The 22,180-nt window shown below is 46.2% G+C and overlaps 1 long non-coding RNA gene across 1 annotated transcript in view; it reads left to right on the top strand.

Annotated features, from left to right (window-relative positions):
* The window catches only part of LOC142103340 (uncharacterized), a 60,151-nt gene that overhangs the window by 10,374 nt on the left and 27,597 nt on the right, over positions 1-22,180 (top strand). The window contains exon 2 of the long non-coding RNA XR_012679327.1: positions 14,186-14,286. This is a non-coding gene — a long non-coding RNA (uncharacterized LOC142103340). The remainder of the gene's footprint in view (positions 1-14,185; positions 14,287-22,180) is intronic.

Below are 22,180 nucleotides of genomic sequence, written 5' to 3'. Positions count from 1 at the left end.
TGGTAACGTCTCTGTGTATCATCCAGCAGTAGTCAGCCATCATGCTGACGTCCCAACGACCCTGGTAACGTCTCTGTGTATCATCCAGCAGTAGTCAGCCAACATGCTGACGTCCCAACGACCCTGGTAACGTCTCTGTGTATCATCCAGCAGTAGTCAGCCTCATGCTGACGTCCCAATCACCCTGGTAACGTCTCTGTGTATCATCCAGCAGTAGTCAGCCATCATGCCGACGTCCCAACGACCCTGGTATCGTCTCTGTGTATCATCCAGCAGTAGTCAGCCTCACGCTGACGTCCCAACCACCCTGGTATCGTCTCTGTGTATCATCCAGCAGTAGTCAGCCATCATGCCGACGTCCCAACGACCCTGGTAACGTCTCTGTGTATCATCCAGCAGTAGTCAGCCATCATGCCGACGTCCCAACGACCCTGGTATCGTCTCTGTGTATCATCCAGCAGTAGTCAGCCATCATGCTGATGTCCCAACCACCCTGGTATCGTCTCTGTGTATCATCCAGCAGTAGTCAGCCATCATGCCGACGTCCCAACGACCCTGGTATCGTCTCTGTGTATCATCCAGCAGTAGTCAGCCTCACGCTGACGTCCCAACCACCCTGGTAACGTCTCTGTGTATCATCCAGCAGTAGTCAGCCATCATGCCGACGTCCCAACGACCCTGGTATCGTCTCTGTGTATCATCCAGCAGTAGTCAGCCTCACGCTGACGTCCCAACGACCCTGGTAACGTCTCTGTGTATCATCCAGCAGTAGTCAGCCTCACGCTGACGTCCCAACGACCCTGGTAACGTCTCTGTGTATCATCCAGCAGTAGTCAGCCTCACGCTGACGTCCCAACGACCCTGGTATCGTCTCTGTGTATCATCCAGCAGTAGTCAGCCTCACGCTGACGTCCCAACGACCCTGGTAACGTCTCTGTGTATCATCCAGCAGTAGTCAGCCATCATGCTGACGTCCCAACGACCCTGGTAACGTCTCTGTGTATCATCCAGCAGTAGTCAGCCATCATGCTGACGTCCCAACGACCCTGGTATCGTCTCTGTGTATCATCCAGCAGTAGTCAGCCATCATGCTGATGTCCCAACCACCCAGGTATCGTCTCTGTGTATCATCCAGCAGTAGTCAGCCATCATGCTGATGTCCCAACCACCCTGGTATCATCTCTGTGTATCATCCAGCAGTAGTCAGCCATCATGCCGACGTCCCAACGACCCTGGTATCGTCTCTGTGTATCATCCAGCAGTAGTCAGCCATCATGCTGACGTCCCAACGACCCTGGTAACGTCTCTGTGTATCATCCAGCAGTAGTCAGCCTCATGCTGACGTCCCAACCACCCTGGTATCGTCTCTGTGTATCATCCAGCAGTAGTCAGCCTCACGCTGACGTCCCAACCACCCTGGTATCATCTCTGTGTATCATCCAGCAGTAGTCAGCCTCATGCTGATGTCCCAACGACCCTGGTATCGTCTCTGTGTATCATCCAGCAGTAGTCAGCCTCACGCTGACGTCCCAACCACCCTGGTATCATCTCTGTGTATCATCCAGCAGTAGTCAGCCTCATGCTGATGTCCCAACGACCCTGGTAACGTCTCTGTGTATGATCCAGCAGTAGTCAGCCATCATGCTGATGTCCCAACCACCCTGGTATCATCTCTGTGTATCATCCAGCAGTAGTCAGCCATCATGCCGACGTCCCAACGACCCTGGTATCGTCTCTGTGTATCATCCAGCAGTAGTCAGCCTCACGCTGACGTCCCAACCACCCTGGTAACGTCTCTGTGTATCATCCAGCAGTAGTCAGCCATCATGCTGACGTCCCAACGACCCTGGTATCGTCTCTGTGTATCATCCAGCAGTAGTCAGTCATCATGCCGACGTCCCAACGACCCTGGAATCGTCTCTGTGTATCATCCAGCAGTAGTCAGCCTCACGCTGACGTCCCAACCACCCTGGTATCATCTCTGTGTATCATCCAGCAGTAGTCAGCCTCATGCTGATGTCCCAACGACCCTGGTATCGTCTCTGTGTATCATCCAGCAGTAGTCAGCCTCACGCTGACGTCCCAACCACCCTGGTATCATCTCTGTGTATCATCCAGCAGTAGTCAGCCTCATGCTGATGTCCCAACGACCCTGGTAACGTCTCTGTGTATCATCCAGCAGTAGTCAGCCTCACGCTGACGTCCCAACCACCCTGGTAACGTCTCTGTGTATCATCCAGCAGTAGTCAGCCATCATGCTGACGTCCCAACCACCCTGGTAACGTCTCTGTGTATCATCCAGCAGTAGTCAGCCATCATGCCGACGTCCCAACGACCCTGGTATCGTCTCTGTGTATCATCCAGCAGTAGTCAGCCATCATGCTGACGTCCCAACGACCCTGGTATCGTCTCTGTGTATCATCCAGCAGTAGTCAGCCATCATACTGACGTCCCAACCACCCTGGTATCGTCTCTGTGTATCATCCAGCAGTAGTCAGCCATCATGCCGACGTCCCAACGACCCTGGTATCGTCTCTGTGTATCATCCAGCAGTAGTCAGCCATCATGCCGACGTCCCAACCACCCTGGTATCGTCTCTGTGTATCATCCAGCAGTAGTCAGCCTCACGCTGACGTCCCAACCACCCTGGTAACGTCTCTGTGTATCATCCAGCAGTAGTCAGCCTCACGCTGACGTCCCAACCACCCTGGTAACGTCTCTGTGTATGATCCAGCAGTAGTCAGCCATCATGCCGACGTCCCAACCACCCTGGTATCGTCTCTGTGTATCATCCAGCAGTAGTCAGCCTCACGCTGACGTCCCAACCACCCTGGTATCATCTCTGTGTATCATCCAGCAGTAGTCAGCCATCATGCCGACGTCCCAACGACCCTGGTATCGTCTCTGTGTATCATCCAGCAGTAGTCAGCCATCATGCCGACGTCCCAACGACCCTGGTATCGTCTCTGTGTATCATCCAGCAGTAGTCAGCCATCATGCCGACGTCCCAACGACCCTGGTATCGTCTCTGTGTATCATCCAGCAGTAGTCAGCCATCATGCCGACGTCCCAACCACCCTGGTATCATCTCTGTGTATCATCCAGCAGTAGTCAGCCATCATGCCGACGTCCCAACGACCCTGGTAACGTCTCTGTGTATCATCCAGCAGTAGTCAGCCATCATGCTGATGTCCCAACCACCCTGGTTTCGTCTCTGTGTATCATCCAGCAGTAGTCAGCCATCATGCTGACGTCCCAACGACCCTGGTAACGTCTCTGTGTATCATCCAGCAGTAGTCAGCCATCATGCTGATGTCCCAACCACCCTGGTATCATCTCTGTGTATCATCCAGCAGTAGTCAGCCATCATGCCGACGTCCCAACGACCCTGGTATCGTCTCTGTGTATCATCCAGCAGTAGTCAGCCTCACGCTGACGTCCCAACCACCCTGGTAACGTCTCTGTGTATCATCCAGCAGTAGTCAGCCATCATGCTGACGTCCCAACGACCCTGGTATCGTCTCTGTGTATCATCCAGCAGTAGTCAGTCATCATGCCGACGTCCCAACGACCCTGGTATCGTCTCTGTGTATCATCCAGCAGTAGTCAGCCATCATGCTGACGTCCCAACCACCCTGGTATCATCTCTGTGTATCATCCAGCAGTAGTCAGCCTCACGCTGATGTCCCAACCACCCTGGTATCATCTCTGTGTATCATCCAGCAGTAGTCAGCCTCATGCTGATGTCCCAACGACCCTGGTATCGTCTCTGTGTATCATCCAGCAGTAGTCAGCCTCACGCTGACGTCCCAACCACCCTGGTAACGTCTCTGTGTATCATCCAGCAGTAGTCAGCCATCATGCTGACGTCCCAACCACCCTGGTAACGTCTCTGTGTATCATCCAGCAGTAGTCAGCCATCATGCCGACGTCCCAACGACCCTGGTATCGTCTCTGTGTATCATCCAGCAGTAGTCAGCCATCATGCTGACGTCCCAACGACCCTGGTATCATCTCTGTGTATCATCCAGCAGTAGTCAGCCATCATGCTGACGTCCCAACCACCCTGGTATCGTCTCTGTGTATCATCCAGCAGTAGTCAGCCATCATGCCGACGTCCCAACGACCCTGGTATCGTCTCTGTGTATCATCCAGCAGTAGTCAGCCATCATGCCGACGTCCCAATCACCCTGGTATCGTCTCTGTGTATCATCCAGCAGTAGTCAGCCTCACGCTGACGTCCCAACCACCCTGGTATCATCTCTGTGTATCATCCAGCAGTAGTCAGCCATCATGCCGACGTCCCAACGACCCTGGTATCGTCTCTGTGTATCATCCAGCAGTAGTCAGCCATCATGCCGACGTCCCAACGACCCTGGTATCGTCTCTGTGTATCATCCAGCAGTAGTCAGCCATCATGCCGACGTCCCAACGACCCTGGTATCGTCTCTGTGTATCATCCAGCAGTAGTCAGCCATCATGCCGACGTCCCAACCACCCTGGTATCATCTCTGTGTATCATCCAGCAGTAGTCAGCTATCATGCTGACGTCCCAACCACCCTGGTATCGTCTCTGTGTATCATCCAGCAGTAGTCAGCCATCATGCCGACGTCCCAACGACCCTGGTAACGTCTCTGTGTATCATCCAGCAGTAGTCAGCCATCATGCTGATGTCCCAACCACCCTGGTATCGTCTCTGTGTATCATCCAGCAGTAGTCAGCCATCATGCCGACGTCCCAACGACCCTGGTAACGTCTCTGTGTATCATCCAGCAGTAGTCAGCCATCATGCCGACGTCCCAACGACCCTAGTAACGTCTCTGTGTATCATCCAGCAGTAGTCAGCCATCATGCCGACGTCCCAACGACCCTGGTATCGTCTCTGTGTATCATCCAGCAGTAGTCAGCCATCATGCCGACGTCCCAACGACCCTGGTATCGTCTCTGTGTATCATCCAGCAGTAGTCAGCCATCATGCTGACGTCCCAACGACCCTGGTATCGTCTCTGTGTATCATCCAGCAGTAGTCAGCCATCATGCCGACGTCCCAACGACCCTGGTATCGTCTCTGTGTATCATCCAGCAGTAGTCAGCCATCATGCCGACGTCCCAACGACCCTGGTAACGTCTCTGTGTATCATCCAGCAGTAGTCAGCCATCATGCCGACGTCCCAACCACCCTGGTATCGTCTCTGTGTATCATCCAGCAGCAGTCAGCCATCATGCTGACGTCCCAACCACCCTGGTATCGTCTCTGTGTATCATCCAGCAGTAGTCAGCCATCATGCTGACGTCCCAACCACCCTGGTATCGTCTCTGTGTATCATCCAGCAGTAGTCAGCCATCATGCTGACGTCCCAACCACCCTGGTAACGTCTCTGTGTATCATCCAGCAGTAGTCAGCCATCATGCCGACGTCCCAACGACCCTGGTATCGTCTCTGTGTATCATCCAGCAGTAGTCAGCCATCATGCTGACGTCCCAACGACCCTGGTAACGTCTCTGTGTATCATCCAGCAGTAGTCAGCCATCATGCTGACGTCCCAACGACCCTGGTATCGTCTCTGTGTATCATCCAGCAGTAGTCAGCCATCATGCTGACGTCCCAACGACCCTGGTAACGTCTCTGTGTATCATCCAGCAGTAGTCAGCCATCATGCTGACGTCCCAACCACCCTGGTATCGTCTCTGTGTATCATCCAGCAGTAGTCAGCCATCATGCCGACGTCCCAACGACCCTGGTATCGTCTCTGTGTATCATCCAGCAGTAGTCAGCCATCATGCCGACGTCCCAACGACCCTGGTATCGTCTCTGTGTATCATCCAGCAGTAGTCAGCCTCACGCTGACGTCCCAACCACCCTGGTATCATCTCTGTGTATCATCCAGCAGTAGTCAGCCATCATGCCGACGTCCCAACGACCCTGGTATCGTCTCTGTGTATCATCCAGCAGTAGTCAGCCATCATGCTGACGTCCCAACCACCCTGGTATCGTCTCTGTGTATCATCCAGCAGTAGTCAGCCTCACTCTGACGTCCCAACCACCCTGGTATCATCTCTGTGTATCATCCAGCAGTAGTCAGCCATCATGCCGACGTCCCAACGACCCTGGTATCGTCTCTGTGTATCATCCAGCAGTAGTCAGCCATCATGCCGACGTCCCAACGACCCTGGTATCGTCTCTGTGTATCATCCAGCAGTAGTCAGCCATCATGCTGATGTCCCAACCACCCTGGTATCGTCTCTGTGTATCATCCAGCAGTAGTCAGCCATCATGCTGACGTCCCAACGACCCTGGTAACGTCTCTGTGTATCATCCAGCAGTAGTCAGCCATCATGCTGACGTCCCAACCACCCTGGTATCGTCTCTGTGTATCATCCAGCAGTAGTCAGCCATCACGCTGACGTCCCAACCACCCTGGTATCATCTCTGTGTATCATCCAGCAGTAGTCAGCCATCATGCTGAAGTCCCAACGACCCTGGTAACGTCTCTGTGTATCATCCAGCAGTAGTCAGCCATCATGCTGACGTCCCAACGACCCTGGTATCGTCTCTGTGTATCATCCAGCAGTAGTCAGCCATCATGCTGACGTCCCAACGACCCTGGTAACGTCTCTGTGTATCATCCAGCAGTAGTCAGCCATCATGCCGACGTCCCAACGACCCTGGTATCATCTCTGTGTATCATCCAGCAGTAGTCAGCCATCATGCTGACGTCCCAACGACCCTGGTATCATCTCTGTGTATCATCCAGCAGTAGTCAGCCATCATGCTGACGTCCCAACCACCCTGGTATCGTCTCTGTGTATCATCCAGCAGTAGTCAGCCATCATGCCGACGTCCCAACGACCCTGGTAACGTCTCTGTGTATCATCCAGCAGTAGTCAGCCATCATGCTGATGTCCCAACCACCCTGGTATCGTCTCTGTGTATCATCCAGCAGTAGTCAGCCATCATGCTGACGTCCCAACGACCCTGGTAACGTCTCTGTGTATCATCCAGCAGTAGTCAGCCATCATGCCGACGTCCCAACGACCCTAGTAACGTCTCTGTGTATCATCCAGCAGTAGTCAGCCATCATGCCGACGTCCCAACGACCCTGGTATCGTCTCTGTGTATCATCCAGCAGTAGTCAGCCATCATGCCGACGTCCCAACGACCCTGGTATCGTCTCTGTGTATCATCCAGCAGTAGTCAGCCATCATGCTGACGTCCCAACGACCCTGGTATCGTCTCTGTGTATCATCCAGCAGTAGTCAGCCATCATGCCGACGTCCCAACGACCCTGGTATCGTCTCTGTGTATCATCCAGCAGTAGTCAGCCATCATGCCGACGTCCCAACGACCCTGGTAACGTCTCTGTGTATCATCCAGCAGTAGTCAGCCATCATGCCGACGTCCCAACCACCCTGGTATCGTCTCTGTGTATCATCCAGCAGCAGTCAGCCATCATGCTGACGTCCCAACCACCCTGGTATCGTCTCTGTGTATCATCCAGCAGTAGTCAGCCATCATGCTGACGTCCCAACCACCCTGGTATCGTCTCTGTGTATCATCCAGCAGTAGTCAGCCATCATGCTGACGTCCCAACCACCCTGGTAACGTCTCTGTGTATCATCCAGCAGTAGTCAGCCATCATGCCGACGTCCCAACGACCCTGGTATCGTCTCTGTGTATCATCCAGCAGTAGTCAGCCATCATGCTGACGTCCCAACGACCCTGGTAACGTCTCTGTGTATCATCCAGCAGTAGTCAGCCATCATGCTGACGTCCCAACGACCCTGGTATCGTCTCTGTGTATCATCCAGCAGTAGTCAGCCATCATGCTGACGTCCCAACGACCCTGGTAACGTCTCTGTGTATCATCCAGCAGTAGTCAGCCATCATGCTGACGTCCCAACCACCCTGGTATCGTCTCTGTGTATCATCCAGCAGTAGTCAGCCATCATGCCGACGTCCCAACGACCCTGGTATCGTCTCTGTGTATCATCCAGCAGTAGTCAGCCATCATGCCGACGTCCCAACGACCCTGGTATCGTCTCTGTGTATCATCCAGCAGTAGTCAGCCTCACGCTGACGTCCCAACCACCCTGGTATCATCTCTGTGTATCATCCAGCAGTAGTCAGCCATCATGCCGACGTCCCAACGACCCTGGTATCGTCTCTGTGTATCATCCAGCAGTAGTCAGCCATCATGCTGACGTCCCAACCACCCTGGTATCGTCTCTGTGTATCATCCAGCAGTAGTCAGCCTCACTCTGACGTCCCAACCACCCTGGTATCATCTCTGTGTATCATCCAGCAGTAGTCAGCCATCATGCCGACGTCCCAACGACCCTGGTATCGTCTCTGTGTATCATCCAGCAGTAGTCAGCCATCATGCCGACGTCCCAACGACCCTGGTATCGTCTCTGTGTATCATCCAGCAGTAGTCAGCCATCATGCTGATGTCCCAACCACCCTGGTATCGTCTCTGTGTATCATCCAGCAGTAGTCAGCCATCATGCTGACGTCCCAACGACCCTGGTAACGTCTCTGTGTATCATCCAGCAGTAGTCAGCCATCATGCTGACGTCCCAACCACCCTGGTATCGTCTCTGTGTATCATCCAGCAGTAGTCAGCCATCACGCTGACGTCCCAACCACCCTGGTATCATCTCTGTGTATCATCCAGCAGTAGTCAGCCATCATGCTGAAGTCCCAACGACCCTGGTAACGTCTCTGTGTATCATCCAGCAGTAGTCAGCCATCATGCTGACGTCCCAACGACCCTGGTATCGTCTCTGTGTATCATCCAGCAGTAGTCAGCCATCATGCTGACGTCCCAACGACCCTGGTAACGTCTCTGTGTATCATCCAGCAGTAGTCAGCCATCATGCCGACGTCCCAACGACCCTGGTATCATCTCTGTGTATCATCCAGCAGTAGTCAGCCATCATGCCGACGTCCCAACGACCCTGGTATCATCTCTGTGTATCATCCAGCAGTAGTCAGCCATCATGCCGACGTCCCAACGACCCTGGTATCATCTCTGTGTATCATCCAGCAGTAGTCAGCCATCATGCCGACGTCCCAACGACCTTGGTAACGTCTCTGTGTATCATCCAGCAGTAGTCAGCCATCATGCCGACGTCCCAACGACCCTGGTATCGTCTCTGTGTATCATCCAGCAGTAGTCAGCCATCATGCTGACGTCCCAACGACCCTGGAAACGTCTCTGTGTATCATCCAGCAGTAGTCGGCCATCATGCCGACGTCCCAACGACCCTGGTATCGTCTCTGTGTATCATCCAGCAGTAGTCAGCCATCATGCTGATGTCCCAATCACCCTGGTAACGTCTCTGTGTATCATCCAGCAGTAGTCAGCCATCATGCCGACGTCCCAACGACCCTGGTATCGTCTCTGTGTATCATCCAGCAGTAGTCAGCCATCATGCTGACGTCCCAACGACCCTGGTAACGTCTCTGTGTATCATCCAGCAGTAGTCAGCCATCATGCTGATGTCCCAACCACCCTGGTATCGTCTCTGTGTATCATCCAGCAGTAGTCAGCCTCATGCTGACGTCCCAACGACCCTGGTATCGTCTCTGTGTATCATCCAGCAGTAGTCAGCCATCATGCCGACGTCCCAACGACCCTGGTATCGTCTCTGTGTATCATCCAGCAGTAGTCAGCCTCACGCTGACGTCCCAACCACCCTGGTAACGTCTCTGTGTATCATCCAGCAGTAGTCAGCCTCACGCTGACGTCCCAACGACCCTGGTAACGTCTCTGTGTATCATCCAGCAGTAGTCGGCCATCATGCCGACGTCCCAACCACCCTGGTATCGTCTCTGTGTATCATCCAGCAGTAGTCAGCCTCACGCTGACGTCCCAACCACCCTGGTAACGTCTCTGTGTATCATCCAGCAGTAGTCAGCCATCATGCCGACGTCCCAACCACCCTGGTAACGTCTCTGTGTATCATCCAGCAGTAGTCAGCCATCATGCCGACGTCCCAACCACCCTGGTAACGTCTCTGTGTATCATCCAGCAGTAGTCAGCCTCACGCTGACGTCCCAACCACCCTGGTAACGTCTCTGTGTATCATCCAGCAGTAGTCAGCCATCACGCTGACGTCCCAACCACCCTGGTAACGTCTCTGTGTATGATCCAGCAGTAGTCAGCCATCACTCTGACGTCCCAACCACCCTGGTATCGTCTCTGTGTATCATCCAGCAGTAGTCAGCCTCACGCTGACGTCCCAACCACCCTGGTATCGTCTCTGTGTATCATCCAGCAGTAGTCAGCCATCATGCCGACGTCCCAACGACCCTGGTAACGTCTCTGTGTATCATCCAGCAGTAGTCAGCCATCATGCCGACGTCCCAACGACCCTGGTAACGTCTCTGTGTATCATCCAGCAGTAGTCAGCCATCATGCCGACGTCCCAACGACCCTGGTATCGTCTCTGTGTATCATCCAGCAGTATTCAGCCATCATGCTGATGTCCCAACGACCCTGGTAACGTCTCTGTGTATCATCCAGCAGTAGTCAGCCATCATGCTGATGTCCCAATCACCCTGGTATCTTCTTGTTACATCTTTATCGTCTTGGTGGAACCGTTCACCCTGTTCTTCTCTGTAGTCTCCGAGATTATTCGTGAAATGCTCAATATGGGAATTCATAAAATGTACCTTTAATTTCATATTACAGCCAAGGTTTCTGTAACTATTAAGCATTTCCCTGAAAATTTCTTTGTAGTTTGGATCCTTGACATTGCCTAAAAATGTTGGAATCACTTGTTTGAATGAAGTCCAAGCTGAAAGTTCCACATTATTCATTACACGCCCGAAATGTTCATCTTTTATTAACTTTCTAATATCAGGGCCTGTAAAAATGCCTCCTTCAGTTTAGCATCGGATATGTCAGGGAATTTGGTACAAAGATATTTGAACGTTTCTCCATCTTTAGGCAGTGCTTTTTTGCAAATTGTTTCATCAGTCCTAGTTTTATATGTAGAGGTGGAAGTAAAACTTTATTTGGATTTACTAAACTGGATTTCATGACATTAGTTTTTCCAATTTCTAAACTTGTTCGAGCTGGCCAATTGTTTTTTTGCCAATGTAAATTTTTAGCTCTGCTATCCCATTCACAGAGAAAACATGGGAATTTGGTGTAACCTTGTTGCTGGCCTAGTACCATGCATAAACTTTTAAGGTCTTCACATGTTAACCAGTTGTGTGTAGCATATCCAATCAGTTCCAAAACAGTTTTCAAATTTTCACGTTTCCTTATAATAGACTGAATGTACTAATGGTATTGGCGCGTATGTGTTGCCATTGTGCAATAAAACAACTTTTAAACTTCTTTTTGAAGAATCTATGAATGTATATGTACTGTGTGTGTAGTGTGTACTGTGTGTGTGTAGTGTGTACTGTGTGTGCGTATGTGGTGGTAGGCAGGGGTTAAAATGAGCCGGCACAGGACAAAATTGTGTTGCATCTGTTGTATTTGGTTCCACTTTCGCCAGCTCACCTTGTAGTTGTAGTTGCTGTGTGTGTGCAATGTTCCTTTAGACAGTATGGGGGGTTTAGGCCCTTTGTAAATTTCAGCTCCAGGCCCACGTGGACCATAGTCTGGCACTGGGCGGGGGGAAGTTTTATGATGAGAACTAAATTGCAATGTTCTATACTACCGACTGAATTAATTTAAGACAATGTTTTATAAAAAATGTAGGCAGAATACATTTATTATTTTAAAGAATATAAAAAAAATGACTTATTCATAAATACACGTTTTGCAGAAAAACGTGATGTGATCTGCAAAATCATCATCATCATCATTTATATATATAGCGCCAACATATTCCGTAGCGCTTTACAATTGGGGACAAACATAGTAAACTGATAAACAAACTGGGTAAAACGGGAGAAATTTTCGTGTTCAGAAGCCAAAAATCTATAAGTATCACATAAATTCGTTAAAAAAGCTTTTTCATGGCAGATCTGTGTTATATGTATCAATAACTACAGCAGGGCTTTATTCAGAACAATTTTGCATCATACTAGGGATTCATTAGAGAAACAAGAGCGTTTATCTGACCCCAGGTGAAAGTCACCCCTGTACTATAATGCACTGGCCGCCGGGCCGCCATAGGTAGATGAGATTGTCATCTTCCTGAATACGAAATGTGTAAGCTGGCAGCAGCATTGATGATTTAAGGCACAGGAAATAAAGGGCAGATAAAAGAAGAGACTATGGATTGGGTGGTGAGCGTCTGACACATTCATAAACACTTCTTCCATGTTGCCCAAAGACAGTGTGATCCACAAGTCCTTTGAACTATTTTAGTTTCATGTCTCTGATAATTAAAGAGCAATGGGCTTCTCATTAGAGCGGAGAGCGTGATGATCATTGTCCCTATATTTCTTAATGGAAGCGAGATACACATATGATTTGGGGATATCAAAGCAATCCTGTGTTATTTAGTAGAGTCGGAATTATGGAAACACACAGCAAACCTTTAGTTTGAATTACAAGTGTTAATGTATGCAGTAGCAAATGAATAGAGCGCCTTTCTTCCTCCCTTGTATCTTAAATTTTTCATTACAAATTTTCAAAGCTTCAAAGTAACATCTCACAGTCAGTCGCCTTTTTTCTCTCCTTGCATGACAAAGAGCTGTCAAAAATCGTTCCCGTGTTTGTTAGTGTTTTTCTTTCATTCTCTCATCTAAATGTCAAACAACTTAGCTTAAATAAAGGATAGCATTCTTCATCTGCGTCTCCCAAGAAAAACAACAGCGCAGAAGGCATCTAAAAAGGCCCTAATTAATCTTTCTCATTGATTTTGTTTTAGTGTGATGTATTTTATGAAAAAAATATGAGTCCAGAAGGCGCTCTCATTAAAATCATTAGCAACTCAGTGTTAACTGAAAACAGCTTCGTCTTTGGTGTTCTGTGTGGTTGTGGAATAGCGTTGTCCTGGCATCTATCCGCGGTGAATAATAATAATAGTGACACAGTTTATTTCATGCCGTTGTGTTAAGATTCCTGGTATCGGCACACCCTGCGTCGGAGATCCCAGTGGAGAAATAATTCAGATTATAATATACCTTACAAGGCGTGTGAGAGTATTGAATAAAAGTATTGTACAGGTTTACAACACGGATAACGTCAGAAAGGACTTGTCAGTATCTGGGTAACATGAAATTATTCAGATGTTTTCTGCATTTGTAAAATAAAATATATCCCCAGTTAAGTTTTTAAGGTGATTTTACCTGCAGGGACAAATATTACATGAGATAGGGGTGTGAAGCAGTGAGCCCTGCAAGGCAGAAAATAATTAGGGACCTCAACATTTGGTTTAATTAATATGTACAATAAAAATAATCCACTATAAATATTTTAAAGACAGGTAAATAGGGAGGTTGCTCTAGTACAGGTGTAAATACTCTGCTTGTCAACATCATCATCAGCTATTCATATAGCGCTACTAATTCCGCAGCGCTGTACAGAGAACTCGCTCACATCAGTCCCTGCCCCATTAGGGCTTACAGTCTAAATTCCCTAATATACACAGAGACACACAGACAGACTAGGGTCAATTTGATAGCAGCCAATTAATCTACCAGTATGTTTTTGGAGTGTAGGAGGAAACCGGAGCACCAGGAGGAAACCCACGCAAACACAGGGAGAACATACAAACTCCACACAGATAAGGCCATGGTCGGGAATCGAACTCATTGAAGAGATTTTATTATTCATCATCATCATTTGTTTGTAAATGTGAAGGTGATGTTATACAGAGGGTGGAGCGTGAAAAAACGAGAGTATTAAATATTACAATTAATTTTTCAGATTTTTAGACTTTTAAGACTTTCTCCTGCCGCATTGGTGAAGGCACACAGTTTTGGGGACATTTTGACCAGCTTCTGGCTATTTCCCAGAGAGTAAAATGAGTGTATGTGTCTGTGGGTGAGTAGTTAAGGGGAGTAGGTGGGGGGTTATTTTTGGATCTTTGCCTTAGGCTGCAGAATATCAGAATAACTCCTGATACTTGAAATAGGACTTCTGCCTGAAATTGACAGTTGGAAACTCAGACATATCTGATGCTGCTATTTGACATGTTTTGAATATTTGACATTCATTATTCACCTTGTAAACAAATTGTGGACTGCAATGACTGTCTCCATGGTTACAGATCTCACTAAGGACTGGAGGGCCAGATACTCAGCACATGTCTGCTAAATGGGTGCAATAGACATGTCTACAAGTGCTGATTTCAGGCATTCCAAGTACCAGGTATTCTACCGCTAAGTCTTGGTTAGCAGAATTTTTTTAATTTAGGCAATGTGTAGTTACCCTTTAAAGCGGGCCGGTCACCTAGACATAGTGGGGGCAGAATTTTGTGAGCTAAACCAGTATACAGCCAATCAACATGCTAGAAACCAATGACATCACTGAGGCCACACTGCTAGCATTAGCAACGCTTCCCATATATAGAAGATGTCTGAATGATCTTTACTCGCACTCTGATAAGTCTACATACTGTGTATTTTTCGAATAAAACTTATTTAACTTGGAGTTTTACCATTTAGTTTAAAACTGATAAAATAACCATCAACAATATTCATTAGATGTTGTCTCTTTTATCCTGTAGTTTTCTTCTGAATATAGATGGGAAGAAACCAAATTAAACATTTTTCTGTCATTTCTATATCAGTTTGTCATGTTTTCATTGTATTCTCCTTTTCCTAAAAACATGTATATGTAGAATAAGATTGTAATGTAATGTTTAACGTTTAGCCAGCAGTGATGAAAGATATTCTCAGTACACAAAGAAACCTCTGCATTCATTATAGTGGTGATTATTACATTATATGTGGCAAGAGATAATTATCATTTTTAAATTATCTATAATGCTGAATTTCCCAAATGAGTGCAATGTACATTGTAACTTAAATCACCCACATCCAGTCTTATTTGAGCTATAAACATGACTATAACAATTGCAGTGATTGGATTAATCAGGATATAATCCTATATTCAATAAACAAAAGTATAAATGTTTTTGCAGCACCAGTGTAGTATTTAGACGTTGCATAGATACCTGGAAGGATCTGCTATTACCTAGACATTAATTCCAGCTAATATCAGATTTCTGAACATTCTAAAAAGTTTCAAATAATTAATAATCCGAGTTGGGCAGTTCCAGTAAACTATGTGATTTACATTTATTCCAAAGTCATTTTCAATATTTAAATGACATTTCTTCTGACATAAAATTAAGTTTCCATCTCTATTTACTAACAATCTTCTGCTTTTGGCTGTCAGTCCCATATTACAGACTACGACAAGATGGATATTTAGGGGAGCTGCGTACAGGGCGATGAATGCACAAAGCGTCTTGTTTACTGATAAATGCCTCATATATCATATATTGAAGGACCGCATACTATTAATAGATGAGAAGGTTAGACCTTCATTATGTAAAAGTACAATTTACTAATTCTACAAATGGCATATTTGATGAATATCCGAGCACATGTGATTGACAGGTGTCTCGTCATTTCCTAATTTACCAATTACAGTTTATGTAAAGCAGCTGCTACCCGGGAAGACAGTTTGCCCTTTTCGCCGAGTTAAATGTAACATTTCAATCATCGCGTTTTGTGAGTATATAGAGGCCTGGTCTCAGTATCATTTATAAGACGTCTGATAAAGATATTACCGCACTGCGGATCGCATGTGGCGCCCTATAAATAAAAATTAATAATAATATTAATAATAAAGAGCCCATATGAGCCCTTGATCATTAGAATGTATAGGGGCACTTACCCACTGCCGTGTCAGTTATACATTTTACATGAGCTTTTGACAAATATGAAACGCATTTAGATGAATATGACGCTAGAACTCACGGCTCCTAATGTGACCATTCCCATTGGCGGTTTTACTTACGTGCTCTTCCGTTGAGGCAACGTTGCATTTCCGTGTGTTTTCTGCACAGTGGGAAGCATGTAATGATCTCTAACACACTAGTAACTGTTCTCAGATACTAGTGATCATGTAGTGTCGGTACTATGGGGGCCATAATTCTGCACCGCTCAGGGTACCCCCGGTATAGCTCAGACTCTTCACACGCCCAGCTCCGTGAGGTAGGGAGCTGGAAATTGGCCTTATACATGGAAGTGTGAAAGCACAGCTGTATATAGGATATCACAAGTTCATCAGTACAGGTCACATCACAGTTAGTATAATCATGGCTGCCTAACAATAAAATACACTTTGTTATTGAATATCTCCGGCTTATCAGTTGCAAGAAATGGCGGTGTTTCAATAATGTTACTGAAGAGCTGACACTCTATGCCTTGTTGATAGTAACTTGGGTGCTCAGTTTCCCTGATTTCCTAGTATCTGGGTATTTACATAACACCTTAATGTCTCTTGACCCAGTCTCAGGACACGGATATTATACAAATTACAGGTTCCAGGCTCTGTTCATGGGATTGGGCTCCCCGTCATCACAACGTTACTCCCAGCAGGGGCGATGTAACAGTTTTGGGCTTGTCGCACTGTCGGTCCCACATTGTTTCACATCATTTCAAATCCCCCGGCGGTGGTTTCCTGTATGGGGTATAACCCACGAAACAGTGCTCAACCCAATAGACATTATGTATGTGTATTATTTATTTGTTTTTAGTATAAAAGAAAATACTTTGATTTCTAATCTACTGGCCAATATAGTGTAAGCACTTCTGATAACCATGTATAAAGCTATATACTCATTCAGTGCCCGTCAGACTCACGGCTTATCCTCCATCTCTATTAGAGATGACAGCATTACATCTCAGCATACGGAGATACTGTTGCAGGGATGCCAAGTTATATCATGTTATAAACTGTAAACATATGGCAGTTATATTGTGAGCAATGCAGAACATCTCCTCCAGCCTGGAGAAAAACATGTTTGTACTCTGTGGAAATGTATCAAGAGAGACCCATATAACATAATAAAGTCCTGAGTCCTGTGGGAGCACCAGTTTGTGCGCCAAACGCATTTCAAGGTTTCCGCTCTTTGTGACTGTCCCAGGAATGTCATCTGCAAATAGTTTTTCTGGTTTGCGGATCAATATGAAAAGGTGCAGGGTGGAAATGTCACATCAAAATCACTTAAGGCACGCATAACGAATGTATTGTGCGTTTTTTTAAAAAAAAAGAAAAAACACAGATAAATTTGGCACACGCATGTCTGTATCCAATACATATGTGGAATATAAAGTCCCAAAAGAATGCACTAAAAAAAAAATTTCAATTAATGTCACATGTTAATTATATAGTTATTAATGACAAAATATTGAACAAAAATTAAAATGCTTTTTTTAATTTAATTTCCCCCCATAAAATACATTTATTAGGATGATATTAATGACTACTGTACATAAAATACATTGTTACAGTTGCTCCTGATTACAAACACATGTTCTAGCTGTATACACAGCCGTCATCACTAGTAATCAGCACTTACACCCGACCTGTAGCTGGTGCCAGTAATACGGCTGAAAATCACGTACCAGAGAGATGCCCAAAGCTTGAATTGGATGCTGCTGTGTGAGCTGGAGTTTGGCACGCCCTTACTGTACACTGACTACGGGCATACGTCCTGACTGTACACTGACTATGGGCATACGTCCTGACTGTACACTGACTATGGGCATACGTCCTGACTGTACACTGACTATGGGCATACGTCCTGACTGTACACTGACTACGGGCATACGTCCTGACTGTACACTGACTACGGGCATACGTCCTGACTGTACACTGACTATGGGCATACGCCCTGACTGTACACTGACTACGTGTATACGCCCTGACTGTACACTGACTACATGTATACGCCCAGTCCCTAACCCATTATGCCCATGATATCGTAGGCTGTATTAAGGGACCTTTGTGCTCAAAGATGAATTGGACATTGCTGTGTGAGCTCAAGCTTGGCACGTCCTTACTGTACAGTCACTATGTGCATACGCCCTTACTGTACAGTCACTATGTGCATACGCCCTTACTGTACAGTCACTATGTGCATACGCCCTTACTGTACAGTCACTATGTGCATACGCCCTTACTGTACAGTCACTATGTGCATACGCCCGGTCCCTAACCCGGTATGAAATCGTAGGTTGTATTTAGGGACCTTTGTGCGCAAAGATGAATTGGACGTTGCTGCGTTCTCTGGTGTACGGTTCGGTTCTGGGCAGGCGCTGAGCAATTTTATGCAAAATACAGCACGTATCGGCATTTGCGTGTCTTAATGAATCAGGCCCTAATACTTTAGCGGCACCTATATAATCTTCTCCTGGAAGACAAAAGCTTGTTTGTGCACACGAGTAAAAAAGTGAAGATCCGCACTCGGCATGGAAACACCCCAATTCTGTCCACCGTCTCCAATGACAACGTTTCCACTAGACCTAGCCATCTTGTCCTATTAATGCAGTTAGTTTTCTTTCTAAATAACAGGGGAGCCCTTATCCAGCGACCTATTTGTTGTTATAAAGTAACAAGATGCGAGTCGCTCTGTACTTAACATTTCATAAAATAAATCACTTAACATCCAGATACCAAAGCGCTCTCCTTCCTTCACATGTGAGTGTCAAGTACTAGAGTAATTATCAGACATCAAGTCAAATATCAGATTAATTATCCATTTTAATTGTTTTTGAGGCTCTCTAAAATAAAACAACTTGACAGCGAGTTCAAACTGATGGGAATATGAAGGGGATTTGTAGCTTTTTCCGTCCTATTTATTTACATTTCCTGCTACACCTGCCAGGACCACCTTCCAGTCTTATGTAGAAATGTACATGTCCATTTGTGGAGCAGAATTAATGCAAATAGGTTTCCAATTATCTGTGTTAATTTGATATAGAAGATATTTTAGGTTTCAAGGGAGCAAGTAAATTATAACGTGTTCCGCTGAACACTCCCAGTGATCACAACATAATACATCTGATTATCCCTAAAACATATCACTAATTATCTCAATCTTTCAAAAACAGAGCTAATAATATTAGCCAACAGAAGTTACCTACCTGACATCTCTATATCTTCTACCCCACAAGCTCGCTGCCTAGGTGTGATCCTGGACTCACAACTATCATTTATTCCCCACATCAACTCCATATCTAAATCATGTTACATACATCTAAAAACATTTCCAGAATACGCACATATCTCACACAGGACACTGCAGAAACATTAATACATGCACTCATCATCTCCCGCACAGACTATTGCAATTACATCCTTATTGGTCTTCCCAAAGTCAGACTTGAGACCCTACTATCTATTTTGCACACAGCGACTAGATTGATTTTCCTTGAAAATCGTCCCTCTTCTGCTGAGTCACTCTGTCAGTCTCTACATTGGCTGCCTGTTTTTCAACGAATCCAATATAAAATTCTTCTACTAACCTACAAGGTAATAAACACTCTCATCAATTCCTCCCCTTCCCGGTTACAGGACTATTTTCGGGCTGCACCCACTTTGTGGAATTCCCTCCCTTGCACAATAAGACTTTCATCTGGTCTTCAAACCATCAAATCGTTCTCTGAAAACCCCACCTCTCCAGGCAAGCTTATAATATTCCTCAACCACCCTCTTACCCACACTAGGTTACCCCATTACCGCCCTCTACACAGCTAACACAAGACAACAACCCTCTGACCAACATAGTTGTGTGACTGATCACACAGCCCACTAAGCACTTTGTACCTTTGCAATCTGGTTGGACCAATATGTAATATGCAGCCTTTACCCTCATGTATCAGACTCCCATTGTCCCATAGATTGTAAGCTTGCGAGCACCAGCCCCTTACCTCTCTGTATGTATATATTACCCAGCCTCTTACCTCTCTGTATGTATATATTACCCAGCCTCTTACCTCTCTGTATGTATATATTACCCAGCCTCTTACCTCTCTGTATGTATATATTACCCAGCCTCTGACCTCTCTGTATGTATATATTACCCAGCCTCTGACCTCTCTGTATGTATATATTACCCAGCCTCTTACCTCTCTGTATGTATATATTACCCAGCCTCTTACCTCTCTGTATGTATATATTACCCAGCCTCTTACATCTCTGTATGTATGTATTACCCAGCCTCTTACCTCTCTGTATGTATGTATTACCCAGCCTCTTACCTCTCTGTATGTATATATTACCCAGCCTCTTACCTCTCTGTCTGTATATATTACCCAGCCTCTTACCTCTCTGTATGTATATATTACCCAGCCTCTTACCTCTCTGTATGTATATATTACCCAGCCTCTTACCTCTCTGTATGTATATATTACCCAGCCTCTTACCTCTCTGTCTGTATATATTACCCAGCCTCTTACCTCTCTGTATGTATATATTACCCAGCCTCTTACCTCTCTGTATGTATATATTACCCAGCCTCTTACCTCTCTGTCTGTATATATTACCCAGCCTTTTACCTCTCTGTCTGTATATATTACCCAGCCTCTTACCTCTCTGTCTGTATATATTACCCAGCCTCTTACCTCTCTGTATGTATATATTACCCAGCCTCTTACCTCTCTGTATGTATATATTACCCAGCCTCTTACCTCTCTGTCTGTATATATTACCCAGCCTTTTACCTCTCTGTCTGTATATATTACCCAGCCTCTTACCTCTCTGTATGTATATATTACCCAGCCTCTGACCTCTCTGTATGTATATATTACCCAGACTCTTACCTCTCTGTATGTATATATTACCCAGCCTCTTACCTCTCTGTCTGTATATATTACCCAGCCTCTTACCTCTCTGTATGTATATATTACCCAGCCTCTTACCTCTCTGTATGTATATATTACCCAGTATTGTTTTATTACTATTTGTTCCCAATTTCCATAAATGAGGATAAATTAAACTGATTTTAGGAGAAAAGCTGAAAGTTTCCTATAGTAAAGGGGGGTCTTAGAGTGGTTGCAGATTTCCACAATGACTATTTCCACTCGGACCCACAATCCGTGCTTTGTAAATTTCCTTAATATTGTCCTGTTCTACGCTACAGAAACTGATGTGATTTCCCTGCAATTATTCTATAAAATGAACCATTTGCTGGAGCTGTCTGTGATCAGTGTGTTTGTTTTGACCCTGCAAAGTTATTCCTAATATTTCCTGACTGGCTCTCTCATCTCTAACCGTCAGTAAGGTCCCTTTTTCTATGTGAATGAGTGGCCTTCTATTTCTGTAGGTTGATGCATGAATAGACCTCCTGTGTTTTAGGATAGCCCCAGGAAATCTTTCATTTGGAAAGTTTCTTGTCTAACATACTGAGAACAGACTCTCATCACGGTTTTACTCCATTTGGCACCCGGTAACATTGAGCTGTTTCCTAGAATTGCAAGGTGGAGTCTGCAGATTGGTTAGATGACAGTTATTTGTTTGTCTGTTATAGCAATATATTGTTATACAATGTTATAACTGGTATCACTATATATTACATGGCTCCTGGAGTTATTCTATGGATAGAGATATGTGAAACTTTTGGGCCACAGTAAATTTGAATATCAGTGTTTTATAGTAAGAGAATCAACCCACAAGCCCCCCCCCCTGTTGGAAGCAGCACCCTACCCCCTTCGTACCTTGGCAGGAAGGAGCTGGAAGTGGGCGCTGGGTTGTGACATCATAGCCAAGCACCATACTCCTCGCATAACACTGGGTTTTTTTAGATGCTCCTTAACCATTGACGCTCTAGGCAACGCCTAGGTTCACCTAATGGTAATTCTGGTCCTGTAGCAACTGATGTATAAATTAATTGACAACCAATTTCTCTCAGTGCTACATTCGTTTAATATTTATATATTAATAGCATACGTATGACTTTTATGAGTGAATTATTTCTATGATACCATTGTCTGAGCAGGGCATATCATATACCAAATGAATGCTCTTGATCTGTAGAATGGCATTGTAGTCAGTCACATCATTTCAGGGTTATGACGCAAAACATCCACCTTCCAATAGCAGTAATGCATTACCATTGTCCTCTGGAAAATGTGACAGTTGGCAATACACCTGTGCACCTGCGGGTCGCTCTGGAAACTGTGACAGTAAACTCTCCATGTGCACCAGCTGGGAGACCTGGAACATGTGATCTGCTAGGTGATCTGGA

Source organism: Mixophyes fleayi, chromosome 10 (assembly GCF_038048845.1).
Source record: "Mixophyes fleayi isolate aMixFle1 chromosome 10, aMixFle1.hap1, whole genome shotgun sequence".
NCBI lineage: Eukaryota > Metazoa > Chordata > Amphibia > Anura > Limnodynastidae > Mixophyes > Mixophyes fleayi.
This window is presented reverse-complemented; position numbering and strand designations above follow the sequence as displayed.